Source organism: Panthera tigris, chromosome B1, assembly GCF_018350195.1.
Source record: "Panthera tigris isolate Pti1 chromosome B1, P.tigris_Pti1_mat1.1, whole genome shotgun sequence".
In the NCBI taxonomy this organism is placed as follows: Eukaryota; Metazoa; Chordata; class Mammalia; order Carnivora; family Felidae; genus Panthera; species Panthera tigris.
Genome location: NC_056663.1, coordinates 51,058,047 through 51,078,290, shown reverse-complemented (window position 1 = coordinate 51,078,290; position 20,244 = coordinate 51,058,047). Strand labels below are relative to the sequence as shown.

The 20,244-nt window shown below is 38.9% G+C and overlaps 1 protein-coding gene across 10 annotated transcripts in view; it reads right to left on the bottom strand.

The window, feature by feature from the left end:
• The window catches only part of MSRA (methionine sulfoxide reductase A), a 455,631-nt gene that overhangs the window by 200,203 nt on the left and 235,184 nt on the right, over nucleotides 1-20,244 (bottom strand). The window lies entirely within an intron of this gene.

Genomic DNA, 20,244 nt, shown 5'->3' with positions numbered 1-20,244 from the left:
AGGGAGAGAGAGAATCCCAAGCAGGCTCCCACTGTCAGCATGGAGCCCAATGCAGGGCTCAGTCTCATAAACTGTGAGATCATGAGCTGAAATCAAGAGTTGGATGCTTACCCAACTGAGCCACTGGTTGTATATGGTTTATTCAGTCTCTTTGCTGATATTGCTCCTATCTTTTTGGCATATTACAAGAAATTTCTGGGGTGCCTGAGTGACTCAGTCAGTTAAGCATCTGGCTCTTGATTTCGGCTCAGGTTATGATCTCACGATTCATGGGATCGAGTCCTGCACTGGACTCTGTAGTGACACAGTGGAGACTGCTTGGGATCATCTCTCTCTGTGCCTCCCCTGTTCGTGCTTGCTCTCTGAATAAATCAATAAACAAATAAATAAATAAAAGAAATTTTTAGAAAAAGGACACCTGTGGGGCACTCGGCTGGCTGTCAGTAGAGGATGCAACTCCTGATCCTAGGGTTGTGAGTTTGAGCCCTGTTGGGCCTACAGCTTACTTTAAAAAATAAATAAATAAATAATAGAAAAAGTACACGTGGAATATAAAAGACAACAAATGAAACCTATTCTAATATTTAAACCGAGAAAAATAATGCCTTTGTGTGTAATGTCAATTCCACTGTTAATATAATAGCTCTGGGAAGCCAAACAATAAACACTGGTCCATATGACATTAGTTCTGAGTGAAATTACTTCATTGGCTTTTAGGACAACTCAAAAGAGAATGGATGGGTGGGCATAATGCATAGAAAGATAAAACAGGGAGACTGATGGATAGATATACGTGCACGCTCACTTTAGGAAAAGAGGTATTCCTGAAAAGTCCATAGTTTCTCCACATTGGAATGGGCTTGGAAATCACCTATCTCAACATCCTACCCCAGCTGTTCTCCCAAATGTGGAGAGTCACCCTACCTTCTGTTGGATCATTCTTAGTGTCAGGATAATTACAACATGTGGCAAGAAGTGTCCAAATTCCTCAGGGGATCTGCCAAAATCGCCCTCCAATACCTTTCACTAGTCTTGTTCCCTCTGAACAACACACAGTAATGATTTCCTCCCTCATGTGGCAGTTCTTCAAATATTTGAAAACAACTAACTCCCCATCTCCCACCATACATACCCAAGCCTTTGACTTAGTATTTGGAACTTAACCCTAATAATATGTTAAAAGGTTTCTGAATAATAGAAGAAGAATAATATAGAAGAATTATATATATAATACATATTAATTATAATATATATAATATATAATAATAATAGAAGAATAATAGAAGTGGCAGTTATTAAGTCATGGCCTCTTAGCTCCAAATCCACCCTTCTTTCCTGCTCTGTGATAATGGAGGTGGGCTTTGTAAAAAATATTCTATTTTGCCAGATGCCGTGATGTTCAACCTTGTCACTAGAGGGTGTCAGAGGGACCCTAGAGGAGGAAAGAATTTTTCTCTACCAGATTCCCCTGTGCTTCCCTCCTCGGACAGGACAGGACTCTCTCCAGTCTTCACCTCCTATATAAGGGTTTGCTCTCAAGGTTATTAGGGAAACTGCCACCTCATCTACCCATAGAAAGCTGCTAAACCCAACTGTTGGCTGTGATCACACTGTCAGCCCCCAGTTAACTTCATCAGGTTTTACTTAAGGTAATGTGAATCATTTTGTTAATGCAAATGAACCCTAACATATAGAATATATTATCTACTTCAGTTGACAACACATTTACATAATCATAATAACATTTTGTATTGATTTGTTGATAAACTCTGCTATAGTTATATAGGAAGAATGAGAGGGGATGAGATGGTGGGAGGGTGATATAAGAAATCTAAGTTTCCATCTATTATTAGCAACTATAATAATTACCATTATTATTATCATAGTTAAAGACTACATGATTCTTACCATATATCAAGCAATTTACATATGGTAACTCATTGAATCCTTACAAGAATGTTGGCAGATACAGTAATATTATTTTCCCTCTTTTACAAAACTTGAAATTGAGGCATAACAAAGTCAAATAACCTGTCCAAAGCTTTACACCTACTAGGGAGTGGAATTAATGTCTAAAATGGGTAAACTAACAAACAGCAGTGTAAACATATTATTTTAAGACATGGAGGTCACAAGTAGAAGAAACAGCTAAAATAAAGTACAGACTTCTGGGGAGCAGTATTTAAGGTAGAGTAGAATAAGGAAGATGAATATTGCTTTTACTTTAAATGATAATTGATTTTATCCATTTGTATATAAATATCTTATAAAATAACTCACTGTAAGACTAAAACAAATTCAAATACATTCAATTGAGTGATAACCTGATCATACCTATAACCTCAAATCTATACAGGAATTGTATTTATTTTAAGAATGAACTTGATGACTTTATTTTGCTTTTATTTCATCTACTTTTTTTATATAATTTATTGTCAAATTGGCTTCCATACAACACCCAGTACTCATCCCAACAAGTGCCCTCCTCAATGCCCATCACCCACTTTCCCCTCTCCGCCATCAACCCTCAGTTTGTTCTCTGTATTCAAGAGTCTCTTATGGTTTGCCTCCCTCTCTCCCTCTCTGTTTGTAACTATTTTTTCTACTTCCCTTCCCCCATGGTCTTCTGTTAAGTTTCTCAAGATCCACATATAAGTGAAAACATATGGTATTTGTCTTTCTCTGACTGACTTATTTCACTTAGCATAATACTTTCCAGTTCCATCCACGTTGCTGCAAATGGCAGGATTTCATTCTTTCTCATTGCCAAGTAGTATTCCATTGTGTATATAAACCACATCTTCTTTATCCATTCATCAGTTGATGGACATTTAGGCTCTTTCCATAATTTGGCGATTGTTGAGAGTGCTGCTATAAACATTGGGGTACAAGTGCCCCTATGCATCAGCACTCTTGTATCCCTTGGGTAAATTCTTAGCAGTACTATTGCTGGGTCATAGGGTAGATCTATTTTTAATTTTTTGAGGAACCTCCACACTGTTTTCCAGAGCAGCTGCACCAGTTTGCATTTCCACCAACAGTGTTTCTCCACATCCTCACCAGCATCTATAGTCTCCTGATTTGTTCATTTTAGCCACTCTGACTGGCGTGAGGTGGTATCTCAGTGTGGCTTTGATTTGTATTTCCCTGATGATGAGTGACAATGAGCATCATTTCATGTGTCTGTTGGCCATCTGGATGTCTTCTTTGGAAAAGTGTCTATTCATGTCTTCTTCCCATTTCTTCACTGAATTATTTGGTTTTTAGGTGTGGAGTTTGGTGAGTTCTTTATAGATTTTGGATACTAGCCCTTTATCTGATATATCATTTGCAAATATCTTTTCCCATTTTGTCGGTTGCCTTTTAGTTGTGTTGATTGTTTCCTTTGCAGTGCAGAAGCTTTTTATCTTGATGAGGTCCCAATAGTTCATTTTTGCTTTTAATTCCCCTGCCTTTGGAGATGTGTCGAGTAAGAAATTGCTGCAGCTGAGGTCAAAGAGGTTGTGGCCTGCTTTCTCCTCTATATAAGCAATATAACTGAACAAGTATTTCGTCTACCTTTGAATAGACCATCATCCTTCAGGGTTACTTCTATCAATCCCCTAACCCATCCACTTATGAAATTCATATTCAGGGACGCCTGGGTGGCTCAGTCGGTTAAGCGGCCGACTTCAGCTCAGGTCATGATCTCGCGATCCGTGAGTTCGAGCTCCGTGTTGGGCTCTGTGCTGACAGCTCAGAGCCTGGAGCCTGTTTCAGATTCTGTGTCTCCCTCTCTCTGACCCTCCCCCGTTCATGCTCTGTCTCTCTCTGTCTCAAAAATAAATAAACGTTAAAAAAATTTTTTAAAAAGAAAGTCATATTCAAATTCAGAAGATTAAAATTTGATATTTGCTAACCTATGGAGTTTCTCCTAAATCTACTGTATATGCAATCATTCATCCATTCATTAACTCAACAAACATTTATTTGACAGCTATTCTATGCCTTGCCCTCATCTAGTCTCTAGTAACTGAAAGATGAGTAAGACACAACCTCTGCATTAAGGAATGTATAGCCTAGAACAAAATACAGATGTGCGAATCCATACACTATAGACATTGGGAGCCTTTACTACACAATTTGTATTTGAGCTAGATCTAAAAACATGCAGAAGTGTGACAGTTAATTGTATGTATCAGCTTGAATGGGCCATAGGGTGTCCAGATATTTGGTCAAACATGATTCTGGGTGTATCTGTAAGGGTGTTTTTAGATGATAGGAACATTTGAATCAGTAGACCAAGTAAAATAGATTGCCCTCTCTAATTCAGGTGGGCCTCATCCTATCAGTTGAAGACCTGAGTAGTACAAAAAGTCTGAGTTAAGAGGGAACACCTCCTGTCTGATTACCTTCAAGCTAGGACATCAGTTTTTTCCTGCTTTCATACTCACACTCAAACATCAACTCTTCCTGGATCTAGAGTCTGCCAGCTTTTAGACTGGAACTCACAACATCAGCTTTCCTGGTCTCCAATTTGCCCACTGCAGATCTTAGTACTTGTCGGCCACCATCATCCTGTGAGCCAATTCCTTATAATAAATTTCTTAGTTAGATAGATAGTTAGATCAATCGATTGATCACCATCCTATTGGTTCTGTTTCTTTGGGAAACCCTGATAAATAAAATAAGCCTTCATGAAGTACAAAGTGAAGAAAATAATTTCAGATAAAGGAAACAAGATTTCATCAAGTTTTGGAGACATGAGAGACTCGGTATGTTTGGCTAGCGAGTAGAAGAAACTGAGGAAAGAGAAAGGTTAAATTGTGAGGATTTAGAAGAGAATATTCATGGGAATTAAATAAATCATGTAATGAAGTTCCATGGTAAACCATTCTATAAAAGAAAAAATCCCCTTTGTAATGCTAATAGACAGTTGATAAATCTGAGTTTTTTAATAGAGATAAAACCATTTTTAATTGAATTTACGGGCAGGTGTTTCTTGCATGTAAAATGCACAGTAATCTATTCCAAAAATTATGTGCCTATTTACTCATATTTTATATTCTGCATAATTCCTAGAAAAAATGGTTATAAAGAATTTTTATTATCGAAGTTTTCAAACATATACAAAAGTGAAAATAATACTAAAATAAACCCCATTTACCCACCTATCCTACAGATGCAAAAATTGCCAACATTTGAGCATACTTACTTGAGCATACATACATACTTTTTCTTCCTCCCTTCCTTTTTCCTTTATTTTGTAGTATGTTAAAGCAAATTTTCTCACATTGTTTCACACCTAGATACTTTCCTATATAATTTCTAAGAAAAATAAGGGTATTTTTGTTCATAACTCATTATCTAATCTAACAAAATTAGATAGTGTACTTAGTGCACTTAGTTACTTCTTAGCATCATCTAATTTCCAGTCTGTATCCAAATTTCCCTGAAAACATGCCCTCAAAACATGTTTGCCCTCAAAACATGTCCTTTTTGAGTTGTTTTCTTCAAATCAATTTCCATCCATGGTCCACACATCCTATTTGATTGCTATGTCTCTTAAATATTATGCAATTGACAATGCTTTTTTAACTTACTTATATATTTAAGAAATCAGGTCAGTTGTCCTTAGCATATCCTACGTTCTATATTTGCAACATTGCTTCCTAATGAATGGTATGTGTATCATGCAAGCTGTTTCTTTATCGCCTCTTATTTCATGTTAAATGGATCCAGATCTAAGGTTTTGGCTTTTTTTAGGTTCAACTATCTTAGCAAGAATTCTTCATAGATGGTACTGTGTAGTTCATCTTGCATCAAATCAGGAGATGTATAATGTGTGGCTGTTCCACTTCCAGTAATGCTGAAACTGATCAGTGGATTCAGGGTGTGAGAGCCATCTAACCTGTTCCCAGAAATGTTTATCCTAATGGTTTCAGCAGGGTGAATGTTGCCAAAAGAAACTACTTCATTAGAGGTGATTTTGCTAGTTCTCCAATTACCTCTACATTAATAGCTCAAATTCTTTTATAGAAATGACTTTCAGTCATAAAGTAGAAGAATTAAAAATATCTAAAATAGGAATTACTATAATTGGCATACAATAAATTGCACATACTTAAAATGTACATGAGAAGTTTTAACATATATATCCACTCTTAAAACCATCACCACAATCTAGATAATGAACATATCCCCATCCCTCGCAAATGTTTTTCCCCATTCACCTTTGTAATTCTTCCTTCCCATCCCTCACTGGCCCCAACCAAACATTTCTGTTACTGTACATTAGTTTGTATATCCAGAGTTTTATATACATTGAAGCATACTGTCTGTACTATTTTTGTCTGGTTTCTTTCACTCTGCAAAATTGTTTTGAGATTCTCCCATGTTATTATGTGGATCAGTTGTTTATTCCTTTTTATTGCTGAGTAATATTCCATTGAATGCAGGTACCAAAATTTGTTTATACATTCACCTGTTATGGGCATTTGAGATACTTCTCATTTGGGGATATTATGAATAAGGCTGCTATAACCATTCCTGTATAGGTTTTAGTATAAATGTAAGTTTTCATCTCTCTTGGGTAAATGCGCAGGAGTGAGAATGCCAGTTCATATGGGAAAGGTATCTTAAACGTTACGATAAACTTCCAAATGGTTTTCCAAAGTAGTTGTGCCGTTTGACATTCCCACCAGCCACATATGAAGAATTCCAGTTGATCTGCATCCTCGCTAGTACTTGGTATTGTCAGTACTTTTGATTTAATCGCTCTACTAAGTTATAGTACCTCAGTGTGGTTTTAATTCACATTTCCCTGATGACTAATCATGTTGAGAACCTTTAAATGTTTTTTATATGCCATCTGTATGTCTTTTTTGGTGACATGTCTATTCAAATCTCTTGCCTACTTTTTAAAAGTTGTTTGTTTCCTTATTCTTTATATAAAAACTTTTATTCTTTATGGAATAGAGAAAGAGAGAGAACTCATAAATGAGCTTAAAGCTATTTACTGCCAGAACAAAAATGTGCACCAGGCAGCTGGGGGTTTGAAATAAAATAAAGCCCTCTTCCAGGGATGAAATGAGATCTCTGCCAACTCAGTGTTTCTGTAGTGGTAAAGCCAAGTGGTGGGGAAAGACGCCTGGCTTTCTATTCTGTTTGGATGCCCATCTCCTGCTTCACGGATTCCCACACTGCAGTACCTTCAGCTTGGCTTAACAATTTTTTCCTTTTGAAGAAAAAACCCATACACCATGAAAGCAAACTTTTCCTAAATTCTTCATGGGGTTAGATCATATACAAATGAACTAATGTTATATATTGTGTCAATACTTTACATAAGTGCTCATAAAATCAGACAATTTCAGACACACCCTCCCATATGACTCTTGATTCTCCTGGACAGCATCCCTCACAAGTGTTTGGAACTAAAGCCAGGTGACATGGTTTTAGTGATTTTACGCTAGCAGTGACCCTGCTAGCAGTCCATGTGAAAATCTTACATATGACTTTCGGCAGCTGCCACTTTGCAAAATTCTCTTTATTACTTTTTATAATTAAACCTGGATTCAAAATTTCTATTACATGAATAAGGCAACTAGTAGATCATACATTATTTTTTCTATGGATTTTCTTCCAAAAAAGCCACACTCATCATTTCTGTGGAAAACAAATAGAAATGCGGCCTCCCAAAGGATATCAGGTTGCCTTTTATATGCAATCTTGCAGCTGGGTGCATTACCCTGAAACAAAAATAGCTAGTGATAGACAGACCTTTAGTTTACTAGTTAGAACAGAATCTGGTATAGTGAAATGCCCAGAGATAGATACATAACAAAACTAATTTTTCTAATAGTATTGCATTAAGGAAAGACCAAGCCTCCAATGTGAAAGTTTAATGAGTTTTTCATTTCACAGAAGAATATATCACTTTTATAGCAATGAAAAAAATTTCCTCCTTCATTCTCCAAACAATACTATGTACATCTGCATTGTTTTCTTTGACACTCATAACAAACTCATGATGGTGACCAAGAGGCTCATTTTTCCATGATCACAGAGAGAACAAGTGGGAGCCACAAGGCTGACAGCCAAGTTCTCCACCTGTAAACCCCATCCTATGGTCACTGTGCCTCCTGGTTCCCCCTAGGTAACAGTCCCCTGTTTTCCACACAAGCCTATGCCTGATGCATCCAGAGAACTCAAAGAATTAACAATGCAGTCCTACCCTCACAAAAGTGATCCTGTAATCGTTGGTAACTTTTTTTTTTCATAAATGGGTATATGTCATGACATATTTCTGATTCTGCTGTAAGTTCTGTTTCTTTAAGAAAAGAAATTCCTTTAAGCCTTTATTTTCCCACTGAAAAATAGTTGACAAAGGGATATCTTACAATGAAACCATTTAAATGATTCAGAAAACTGAGAATGGCTCACTCTGTGGTATCATTTCTTTGAGCACAATTGTTTGAGCACAATTGTTTGGATGAATTCTACTCTTTCCCATTATCTGAACACAACGTGTGGCAGCAAATTGCATTTTGTGGTAACAATGCATCTACATTGGCTAGAACTCTATTTTCGACTGCCAATAAAGGCGCAGGAGAAGCATTCAAACCTGGAGACAAATGGCTGTGTGAGGAAACACAGGGAGCACCTGCAAAAGGGTTTGTGGGGTATGCCTTATCTATTTGTAGCAATTGTGTTCAAATCTGCATCTTTTCCAGAAAAACTAAAAATAAGGGTCCCAAGAGGTGGGAAAAGGTTACTACTATAAAGTTGTGTGACAACAGCAAGAAGTTAAATTTTACCTAAATTTCAGGAGGATAACATGAAATAATTCTCTTCCATAGGTTAGCTCAACTAGGTATATGGAGATCCATTTAATGGCTTAGTGTGGTCTACTGAGAAAATCAGCCAGTAGTCTTGCTCAAAAGGAATACTGGGTCACAGTCATATTAAAATCCCATGATGATGTAAAAGAACTCAAGGCCTTAACAGGTTTGAAGAAATGTCATTTGTTTAAAATACTTTATGGTCAGAACGTGTCTGCATGTCTACTAATCTTATTCAACATCAATTTACAGAGACCTTAGTTATATGTCAGGCACTGTTCTAGATGATAAGGACAGAGTGGTGAACAAGGCAGTTACTAAGGTAGATATTAAACAAATAATTTGTCAGAAAAGAGAAGGACGGTGCTATGAGAATGCACAATGGGGGGGGGGGGGCACCTAATCTAATCTAGGGAGTAGATGGGGAGGTGCCACACAAATCAAAGACTTCAGAGTAATGCCTGGAATAATGGAATAATGTCTCTCCTCATCTCTTCTACTCTCTTTAGAAATCATTTTTCAGCAGCATACTTTCCACCCAAATGTCTTGAGTGCCAATAAAAGCTATTTTGTTAGATAAGAAATGGAGTGTTCCCATTCTGTTTAACAATGAATAAATGAATGGCTTGTTGTAGTTGGAACAGTGTGATACAGGTATTCATATACACATCCATCTCTCCCATCTCTCCTATGAATTCCTTTAATACAAGGAATGCCTTTCTCATCTCTACATTTACTCACTTAGTTGTTTATTCATCAAACCTTTATTAAATGGCACTCAGATTATAAAGATAAATTTAATGTCCTGGCTCTGAAGGAACTCCTGCTCCACATAAGGAGGAAGATAATCTTTGAGATGTAGAGGAAGATATACAATAGGTAATGAGAAGGAGACAGACCTAACCTGGCCTCGAGTTCTGGAGGTGAGGTTCGGAAAGATCCCCAGAGGAGGTAAGGACATTTTCATGATGCCTTCCTAAAGAATACATGCAAGCATTTTTGTCCATATGAAAGGACGCATGGCCCCGACCCATTAACAGTAACACTGTACATGTATAGAACACATTCTCCTAGCATGCCCATGCATGCACTAAAAAGATATTCTCATTTAGCAGATAAATAAATTGGTGTTGGGAGAGGCTAAAGGACTTACTCGTGGTCTTGCATAGGTGTAAGGTCAGAACACAAGCATTTCCATCTTCTGACACCTATCCTACTCCCCCTTTCTGTACATCTCTATTGCCTTTCAGAAAGCAAGCACACCCCGATGGCCAGAGAGCAGTGGAAGACTGAATACTAGAGACTATAAAGAATCCCCAGGGATGAAATGACTAGCTCCAATACCAATTACCTGTGTCATGGGACTTGAGTCATACACTGTATGTTATGGTCAAGAAGATGGTGCTAAGAACTCCTCTTCCTCCTTTCATAATTACAAAGACAAGCACGGATAAAACCCCAGATATCCCTACATGGCCCTATTCATTCTCTCCAAATCAACTCCTTCTCTGTCCATGAGCTGTTCTCATGAGCCACTGGCGGCTCCCCTCCTGCTGGGTCTTCACAATAAGAACCAAAACAAACTTCTCTTTTGGCTGTTCCTATGAATGGCAAAGAGAATGCCCCACATTGCTTGGGACATAATTACATGATTGATTAAGCACCGCATCCTCTCCAGGAATTCTAAAGTGCCACAATTACCACAACAGGAGGAGGTGGAGGTAAACAACGTGCAATCATAGTTGTTGACAAGGTTTTAAACTTCAATCCAGAACTATGTTGGTCCCCATTAAAAGGGAAGAGGCACACTTCTTACTACAACTATGTTCATATCAAGAAATAGAACAAACTATAATCAAGAATATAATCAAGAATATAACAGAACACTGATTGCCCTTAATGACCTTATTATTCTTTCATTAAATGTATTATGAAAACTGGGCAATGTATTGCAGTGGGTTTTTTGAGTGATGTATATATTTAATGTATGGTTGACCTCTGCATTTACATATGACAATGCTGGTAGAAGATTCCTGTCATCGTGTGTGAATAAAGACTCCACGTGCCTTTTACTATATTGCACATATGTCATAAGAGTATGGGGTTCTTGCACCATAAACAAAAATTAATTCAAAATGGGTCACAGGCCCACGTACAAATGCATATGGTAAACTATACAACCTCTAGAAAAAAAAAAACTGGAGAAAATCTTTGTGAATGTGGGTTAGGCAAAGATCTCTTAGACATGATACTATATCTAGAAGGATGATCTAAAAGAATAAATTGATGGGCTGAACTTCATCAAAATTTAAATTTCTACTCTTCAAAAGATACTGTTAAAAGAACGCAAAGACAAGCCACAGACTTGGAAAACTTACTTGCAAAGTATGTCACTGCTAAAGGACTTGTAATCTTAATACATATAGAACTCTCAAAACTCTAAAATAAGAAAATCCCATAGAAATGTACAAAAGAGTTGAACAGACATTTTTATGAAAGAAGGTACATAGATGGCAAGTAAGCACATAAAAAATACTTGATATCATTTATTCATTAAATAAATACAAGTGAAAATCACCAAAGGGGTATCTTCTACATCTATTAGAATGGCTAAAACTAAAAAGATTGACCATACCAAGTGTTGGTGAAGATGTAGAGGAAGTGGAACTCCCACTGGAATACAGCTTGGAAGTTTCTGAAAAAGTTAAACATGTACCTACCATGTGACTTAGTCATTCCATTTCTAGGTGTCTTTCTAAAATAAATGAAGATATATATCCACACAAAGACTTGTACATGAATGTTTGTGGTGGTGTTATTTGTAATTGGCAAGAACGAAAATAATCCAAATGTTCACCAACGGGTAAATGAATAATGTATCTACACAATGGAATATGATTCAGCAATAAAAAGTCATCCAAGAACATGGATGCCTCAAAACAACTATGTTGAATGAAAGAAGCCAGAGATAAGAGAGCACATATTGTATGATACCGTATAAGATTGTACAAAACGCAAACTTATCTATAGTGACAGAAAGCAGATCAGACGTTGCCTAGGCATGGGGGGTGGGGAACCAGTGGTAGGAGTGGCAGGGGGTGAGGCGGATGAGGGAGGCAGGATAAGAGATTATAAAGGTACGTGAGAAAACCTTGGGGGTGATGGATAGGTTCAATGTTTTGATTGCAGTGATAGTTTTACAGTGTGTATTCATATGTTAAAACCTGTCAAATTATATACTTCAAATATGTGTATTTTACTATATGTCAATTACATCTCAAGAGAGCGGTTTCTAAAAAATTAATATATTTTTTAAAAGACCAGGGTCCTGCTCTAGTCTCTGCTATAGTCTAGCTGTCTGACAATGGTAAGTCATTAACTTTATTGAGTTTCTATTTCCCACTGAGTGAAAAGAAATGATTCCAAAGTCCCCTCCAGCTCTGTTAATTTGGTTGAGGCATGGGTCACTTGTTCCAGCAGTCATCACAGTCTGTGACAACCTCAGGCGTTTTCAGTCAGCCTAAAGACCCAACATAGAGGGAGTGCCCCAAGCTGCCCGCTGCCCGGAAGCCCCAGTGACATATCTGTCTTGCCTGAAACACCCATTGGTTGACATCTTGTGTGCAGCATGTACCTCTTCCAGGAACCAAAAGTCAACCTTGATTCCATGCGGCTGCTCCAGACCAGCCTATTTCCTTTGTTCCTCTCTTCTCTCCCCGCCCCCTCACCCTCGGCTCCCCCGGCCCTTGGTGTTTGAGCAGGCTTTCCTCCAGCCGGCCACTTGGTACCTTAGCATCTGGTCTGATTTCTGGAATACGGATTGGCTTCTCCTACATCCAGGACTTAATTGGGTAAACGCCACCAGGATAGTCAGACAAAGCATCAAATCAGCCACAGGTGAAAAGTGAGTAATAACCCTCAAGGTTCTTGCTTCCTTGAATCAAAGTCAAAAACCTCAGTTTGTCAGGATTAATCCGAGTGGCCACCTATGACTCCACCAAACCCTCAACCTTACTCCAGCTCCTGTGGCAGCACTTTGTCAGAAGTGAGTTTAAAGCTTTTTTCCCCCTATGGGGTGACCTGGCCCCCATATCCCCCACTGGTCTCTCATTCAACCTCCTCCACATACTAGCCTATCTATCTATTCCACTGACTTCCTAGGACCCTCCTCATTGGCTGTGCACTTTATTCCCAGGTTACTTCCTTGGACCTGACATATAGGACTATATCTTCGGTCCATTCATCAAGGTAAAAGGTTCCTCACAATTAGTCAACTTAATAACCATGTACTCCAGAAGGTACCCCTTCTTCACCTTGGACACTCCAGCCATGCCCTTAGTCATGCCCACCTGTTCACTCCTGCTTATCCAAGCAGCTTAGGCCCAGCCCAACAGCCATCATCCTGCTGCACCCGCCTGGTCCCAACCGGGAGCAGTTTTGCCTGGCAATTCTAGCATTAGCCCAAACAACCACAGTTCCAACAAACAAGTTGAAATATATCTGGAAAAGTTGCAGAATCAAAAAATTTGAAAACATTCAATGTTGAGTTTCTGAAAAAAACTAAAACAAACTTGGAACCAAATATATCTTATAATTATTTTAAACTAGGTGCATATAATTTATAATAGCTATATTCAGTGATAAGATTGTTTTGGACACTTAAGGACACCAAATGTCCTAACATTACATGATGTGAAAATACTACATGCTAATAGCTATAGTTCTCATAAGTTAGTGGAAATGAGAAGATCATTTTAGCTGTGACTTAATGACACAGGGAAAGTTTAAGGGTGAATTTCTAAAAGATTGGCTTTTAGAAAGGTAGCTCTTTAGTCAAAACTGTGAAGTCATCCTTTAGTACAAAGTTGTAATAAACATTAGCTCATTAAAGGAAAAAAAGACTTTCATGAAAAGTAGACACAGAGACCTGAAGTTTGTAAGGAAATATTTTTTAAAGTAAAAAAAATACATAAAGTCAAATCATCATTTGTCTGAACAAAAAGGAGGCAACGACAGTATGAATAAGCAAATGACAAAGGCTTTAAAACTATTAAAGCTTAGTTTTATAATGTGTTTTCTATCTATATTTGATTTCTAAAAGCACTGGATAGTCACTTCAAATAGAGTAACAAAATCATGCTGTAAAGTCATGCAAACTCATCACTATAAGATGGGTTGAAAATGTATCTGGTCCTCTCTGTCTTATTCTCCTACTCAGCTCCATCCATCTCTATTCCTGCCACTGGACAGGCTCCCTTCAATGGGCCAATCATAAAACCGGAGCGACTTCCACACTGGTGGGAGCTGGAATAAAAAAAGAGAAGATAAGACTTGGAAACATCTTAGGGTTTAAAAAAAAGCCAAAGAATCCTTCCAGAATGTAGCAGGTTCTTGGAGGGGTGCCTGTGTGGCTCCGTTGGCTGAGCATCTGACTCCTGATTTCAGCTCAGGCCATGGTCTCACAACTCAAAAGTTCAAGCCCTACATCAGGCTCTGTGCTGACAGTGTGAAGCCTGTTTGGGATTCTCCCTCTCCTTCTCTCTCTGCCTCTCCTCCCTCTCTTTCTCTCTCAAAATAAATAAATAAACTTTAAAAAAGTTTTCAAAAAAGGCTCTTGGAGGCTGTCACAGAAAAGAAGATACACAGTGTTTTCATAAAAATGTATACAGCATTAACAGAATGTCTGGACAGAAATATCTTTCTGGGACAATGTAACCTTTTTTTTTTCTTTATTGCAGTAGAAGCCAGGTCCTTTGATGTAGTAAATAGTAGGCATTAAAGGACTCAGGCTGGAGAACAAGACCACTGATTGTCTACATGTGATAAAGGCAAAGCATAAATCAAAGATAACCCTGTGATGTTTACAGTTTGAGTGACTGCTAGAAAAGTGAGGCCATTGGCAGGGGAAAAATGGGAATGTCAGAAAGAGAAGTTAATTTGGGAGTGAGAGTGATAAAAGGTTTGGGTTTAGCATGTAAAACAATAAATACCCTGCTGAAAAGTGGTTTCATAATCAACCACTGAAACTATGATAACTGCTCTAGACACTAGGTATCAGTGTAGGACATGATGAGCTGTATCAACAAAGCCAAAACCATCAGCAGACAAAACTATTAGCACCAGCCAAGGGTAGGTGGGCAGTCACAGTCAGGTAACAGAATGAGCGTGACATCAGGGAGCATAGCCAGGGTCAGCTACTATAATCAGCAGAAGGACAACATGTCCGAGAGTGCAAAACATGAGAGATGGAAACTTCAATACAACCCAGTGTCAAGGTCAATAGACCCAAGTGAAAAGGAAAGATAAGAGTACCAGGATTCAGGTATGGTACAGCCCAAAGTGCTTTTCTGGAAGAATAGCCTGGAATAACAGAGCCTGATCTGAAGTCCCAACTCTCACGCCACCCCCACTCCACACCAAAACCAGCTCTAGTCTACCAGTGCCTGACCCAAGCACTGGAAACTTAATGGATGATCTGTAAAACAAACTGTTAGAGAATGAAAAGACTAGACACAGAGTAGGACATGTTTTCAAGTCATATATCCGAAAATGGATACAACTCTTAAAACTTAGTAAGAAAACAAAAAACCCAAATACAAAAATGGAGGAAAGATATATGTAGACACTTCACCGAAGATATGCAAATTGAGAACGCAAATGAGAAGATGCTCAGCATTATATATCATCAGGAAATTGAAAATTAAAACAATGAGATACCACTACACATATATTAGAATGACAGAAACCCCACACACTGACAACACCAAATTCTGGTGAACATGTGGAACAACGGAGGCTCTCATTCATCGCTGGTGGGAAAGAGAGATGGCACAGCCACTTGGGAAGAACTTTGGAAGTTTCTTACAAAGCTAACATCATCTTACCGTTCGATCCAGCAATCACGCTCCTAGGCTCTTACCCAAATGAGTTGAAAACTCACGTGCATGCAAAAACCTGCATGCAAATGATTATAAAAGCTTTCCCCATAATTGCAAAAATCTGGAATGCCTTTCCACAGAGGAATAGATAAACTATTATACATGCATACAATTGAATATTATTCAGTGATAAACAGAAATCAGCTATCAAGCCACAAAAAGGCATGGAATAACCTTAAATGCATATCGCTAAGTGAAACACCAGTCTGAAAAGGCTGTGTAGCATATACTCCCAAGTATATTCTGGAAAAGGTAAAAATACCGACAGTAAGAAGTCAGTGGTTGCCTGGGATTCAGAGGCAGAAAGGAAGGGATAAAGAGGTGGAGCATAGGGAATTTTTAAGTGAAATTCTTCTGTATGATACCATAATGGTGGCTACACGTCAGTATACATTTGTCCAAACCCATAGAAGGTACAACACAAAGAATGAACCTTAATGTAAATTTATGGATTCAGCAGAAAATAATGTATCAATATTAACTCATCAAGTATAACAAATGTATCACACAACGCAAGGTGTTAATAAAAGGCAAAACTCTATGTGTGGGATTGGGGTCATGGATAATGACACAAGAGCTCTTTGTACTTCCTGCTCATGTTTCTCTAAGCCTAAAGAGAAAAAAAAAACACAAAAAACCTAATGGATGCAAGCCTTCATGAAAATGAAAAGAAATCTGCCCTGCCTACCACTGTATCTGACACTTCACACAGTTACTTTCACAGAATAGGTACTAAATTTTAGAAAACTTTTCAAAAGAGAACTCCTAACATGAATGTATGTATATACCAAATGTATTATTGAGTGTGAGGCCACTTAAAAACGTGCCAATTCACTTTTTTTTTCATCAAATTAAGAGAGATGTTATCAGTACTATCAGCACAGACTACAGGTTTTGTGGTACACTATTAAAATGACTCAAATATGACAGACACAATGATTTTTGTTTTAGTTTAATACTATTTGGTTTTCAATGAAGGCTTCATCTTGCATTTTATGGTGTATTTTAAAAACCAAACCATATTCTGTAATTATTTTCAAGAAAGCTTTATTCAGCACCAAGGAAATTTATTTCAAATATATATGTGAAATACCTAAATGTTAGTTCCTCCTCCAGAACTGAATGTCATATGACTACAGTACTCAGAAGCAATATCATAATGTGAAGTCTTCTAAAGATGAATGAAAGACAATGAGTCCTCTTATGAAGAGACAAAAAATCATTTTAAAACACTCATATACAGATGTTAGGACTTCCTTTATTCCCTTAATGAATTTCATTTGTTTCTCTCCCCATCAGTGTAAATTACTGTACACTTCCCTCTCAGATCATGGGCACCCTGGTTCTATCTCTGCCCAGGTATGTTGTTGTTACTGGGTCAACCTGATCCGTCCTTGGATTTCCTAGCAGGCGCTGTAGTCTGTGGGTGTCCACTTTACACAATCAATCATCCATCTGCTGCCCTACCTCCAGGCCATGTGACCAGTCCATCTGTGCTTCCTGACAGTATGGGCTGCCCTGCTCATGTGCATGTGCTGTTGTGACGCGTTTTCTCTCTCTCTCTCTCTCTCACATACACACACACACACACAACACACACACTCAATCTCTTTCTTTCACACACACACACACACACACACACACACACACACACACACACACACACATTCATTCTCTCTATATCCTTCACACACACACACGCACATACACACACATTCATTCTCTCCTGTCTCTCATACGCACACACATTCATTCTCTCTCACACATACACACACACACATTCATTCTATCATTCACACACACACACACACACACACACACACATTCATTCTCTCCTCTGTCTCTCACACACACATTCATATTCTCTCTCTCTCTCTCTCTCTCTCTCTCTCTCTCTCACACACACACACACACACACACACACACACACACACCTGTGGAAACTTTGCTCCTTCTCTGTTCCACTGATACCCTGGGCTACCTGTGGCTTTTTTGCTGCACTTGCATCACTAAACTGAACTCTGTGCCCCATACAACTAGCCAGGCATGGTGGTGTTAAATCGCTTTCGCTTGCTTGTCGTGTGTGACTCCTCATCTAGAAGTGGCGCTTTCATTCTGCTGCAACTGGTCTAAATTACAGGGTGAGCCTCATTCATCAGCGGCTCACCTACACACAGCCGCTGATTTCTCCTATCTACTCACCATTCGTTCTGACAGATCTTATAGTTGTTGTGTCTGTTTCGTCTCGGCGGTGTTTGCTTCCAATCCACATTTGGAAACCGACCTAAATAACTAGGTTGTATTTTCTTTTATGGAATGTCTGTAGGTTATCGAATCTCAGGGCAACAGGGCCAGGCCCCTTTTCTGGAGTTTCTGTGTCGAGGTTTTCTGAGGGCATACATCACAGCAGGACGACTAGCAACCACCTGTCATGAGGGCCTCTGGGGTGAGGCAGGCAGAACCTAAAGGAACCAATGCCCAGAACACTGATGAGCAGACCAAAGCTACAAATCTAAAGGGAAAAGCCCGGGAGAGCAGCTGTCACAATCTGCAAAGACAAAGTCAGGGATGTGGAAGATAAGATCCAGGAAAATGGAAAACACCACACCTGGCTTCTCTCCTCAGCATATGCCCAGATCACTTACCTTGAGTCCTATGTCCCCTACCACAGTATATATTCCTAGAGAAGAATATTCAATATACTCTTCATTAACTTTCTCAGATGCCCAGAAGAATGCTGTTCAGCTAGTGGAGACTCGATACATATAGGAAGGGAAAGAAAAGGGAACATGACTTATGTATCCCGTGACAGCAGGGAAGAGAGAGAAACATTACTACAGACTTGAGAATGACATGAGTCCCTAAGGACCTGGTTTCACCATGAAGTATGTACTTTACCATCTGAATGATTATGAACCTTGTTCCGACCATTTTTATAGGTTCCTTTGACTATACTCAAATGGAAGGTCATAGGGATACAACAATTTAAAATAAATGAAAAAGGCTCTTGGACACATACTGAATAGAATACATGGGCTGATGGAGGACCTCAGTTGCCTGATGCACTCTCTAAGTGGGCCAGATGCCCAACACCTCTAAGCTCAATTCCACCGATGTAAGGTATTCCATATTTAAGGACACTGTTTCTGCTTATAGCTGGAAAAGGCCTATCATCTTCCTCTTTACCTCCAGGCTGCCCAAGGACCCTTCCAGGTCATTCCTTCCTGAACATTCTGTTCAGACAGGTGCCTAGCCACACCAACAAGCAATGGTGTTCCCACTTCCAACAACCCCCATTTGTCTCTGACCACTAACCAGTCCTCAGAATGCCCTGGCCAAGAATACAGCAGATGAACATCTTACGCAACCTCCCTATTTGGTAAAACTAAAACTTTGGGTAAAATCCATATTTAAAACATATATGAAAAAAATGTTACATTTAACAATAAAATACTAAAAACTCTTCACAAAGCTGCTATGAAAGAAAGAAGCATGTAGGAGCTAAAAACAAGGTGAAATAAGAATCCCAGAAGGGGCACAAGCTCAAAAGCACTTGGGAGTTTCTTCTGAACCTACTTTGGTAGCTACCTGGGGTGGGGGAAGGAGGGCAGGAGGTGAGGCCTAGGGACCTCCCCGAGATGAAGACTCTAATAGGAACCACCCCCATAGAGGTGGGACTTCATGGAACAACATCCTCAATGTACACGTGAACAGAGAAAGACACTGGGCCCATCAAAAGTGCAGCATGAAAACAGGACTATCTGAATTTGGGTACTCTGAGGAGAGAGAAAAGCTACTTCCTCTGAGATCTTGTAACCACCAGCCACCCAGACACAGGCACCATGTCCAAATTCTTGTTACCTATGTGGTACACACACACACACACACACACACACACAAATTCAAGTAGAGAATTTAACAAAAGGTGTGTTTCTGGTGGATAAAGCCCCCAAGTGCCTAAAGTTATCTAATAGCAATCCTCTCTGGCAGAGTGTCCCTTCAGTCCAGCCTTCCAGGATGCCCTCACCCCAGAGTTAATCCCTGTGCCGTGTGGTTTAAAAACCAGCTTCCTAAGTTTATAGCAGCTTTATGCATCATTGCCAAACCTGGAAGCAACCACAATGCCCTTCAAGAGATGAACGGCTTTATAAATGTGGTGCATCCAGAGAACAGAATATTATTCAGCACCAAAAAGAAATGAGCTGTCAAGCCATGGAAAGACAGGAAAAAACTTAAATGTGTATCATTAAGTGAAAGAAGCCAATCTGAAAAGGCTATCTACTGTGTTATTCCAATTATGGGACATTCTGGAAAAGGCAAAACTATAGAGACAGTAAAAAGATCAGTGGTTGCTGGGGTGGGGGTGGGAGGAAGAGTTGAATAGGCAGAGCACAGGAGTTTTAGGGCAGTGCAACTACTCTGTATGATAGTATAATGGTGGATACCTGTCATTATACATTTGCCCAAACCTGTAGAATGCACAC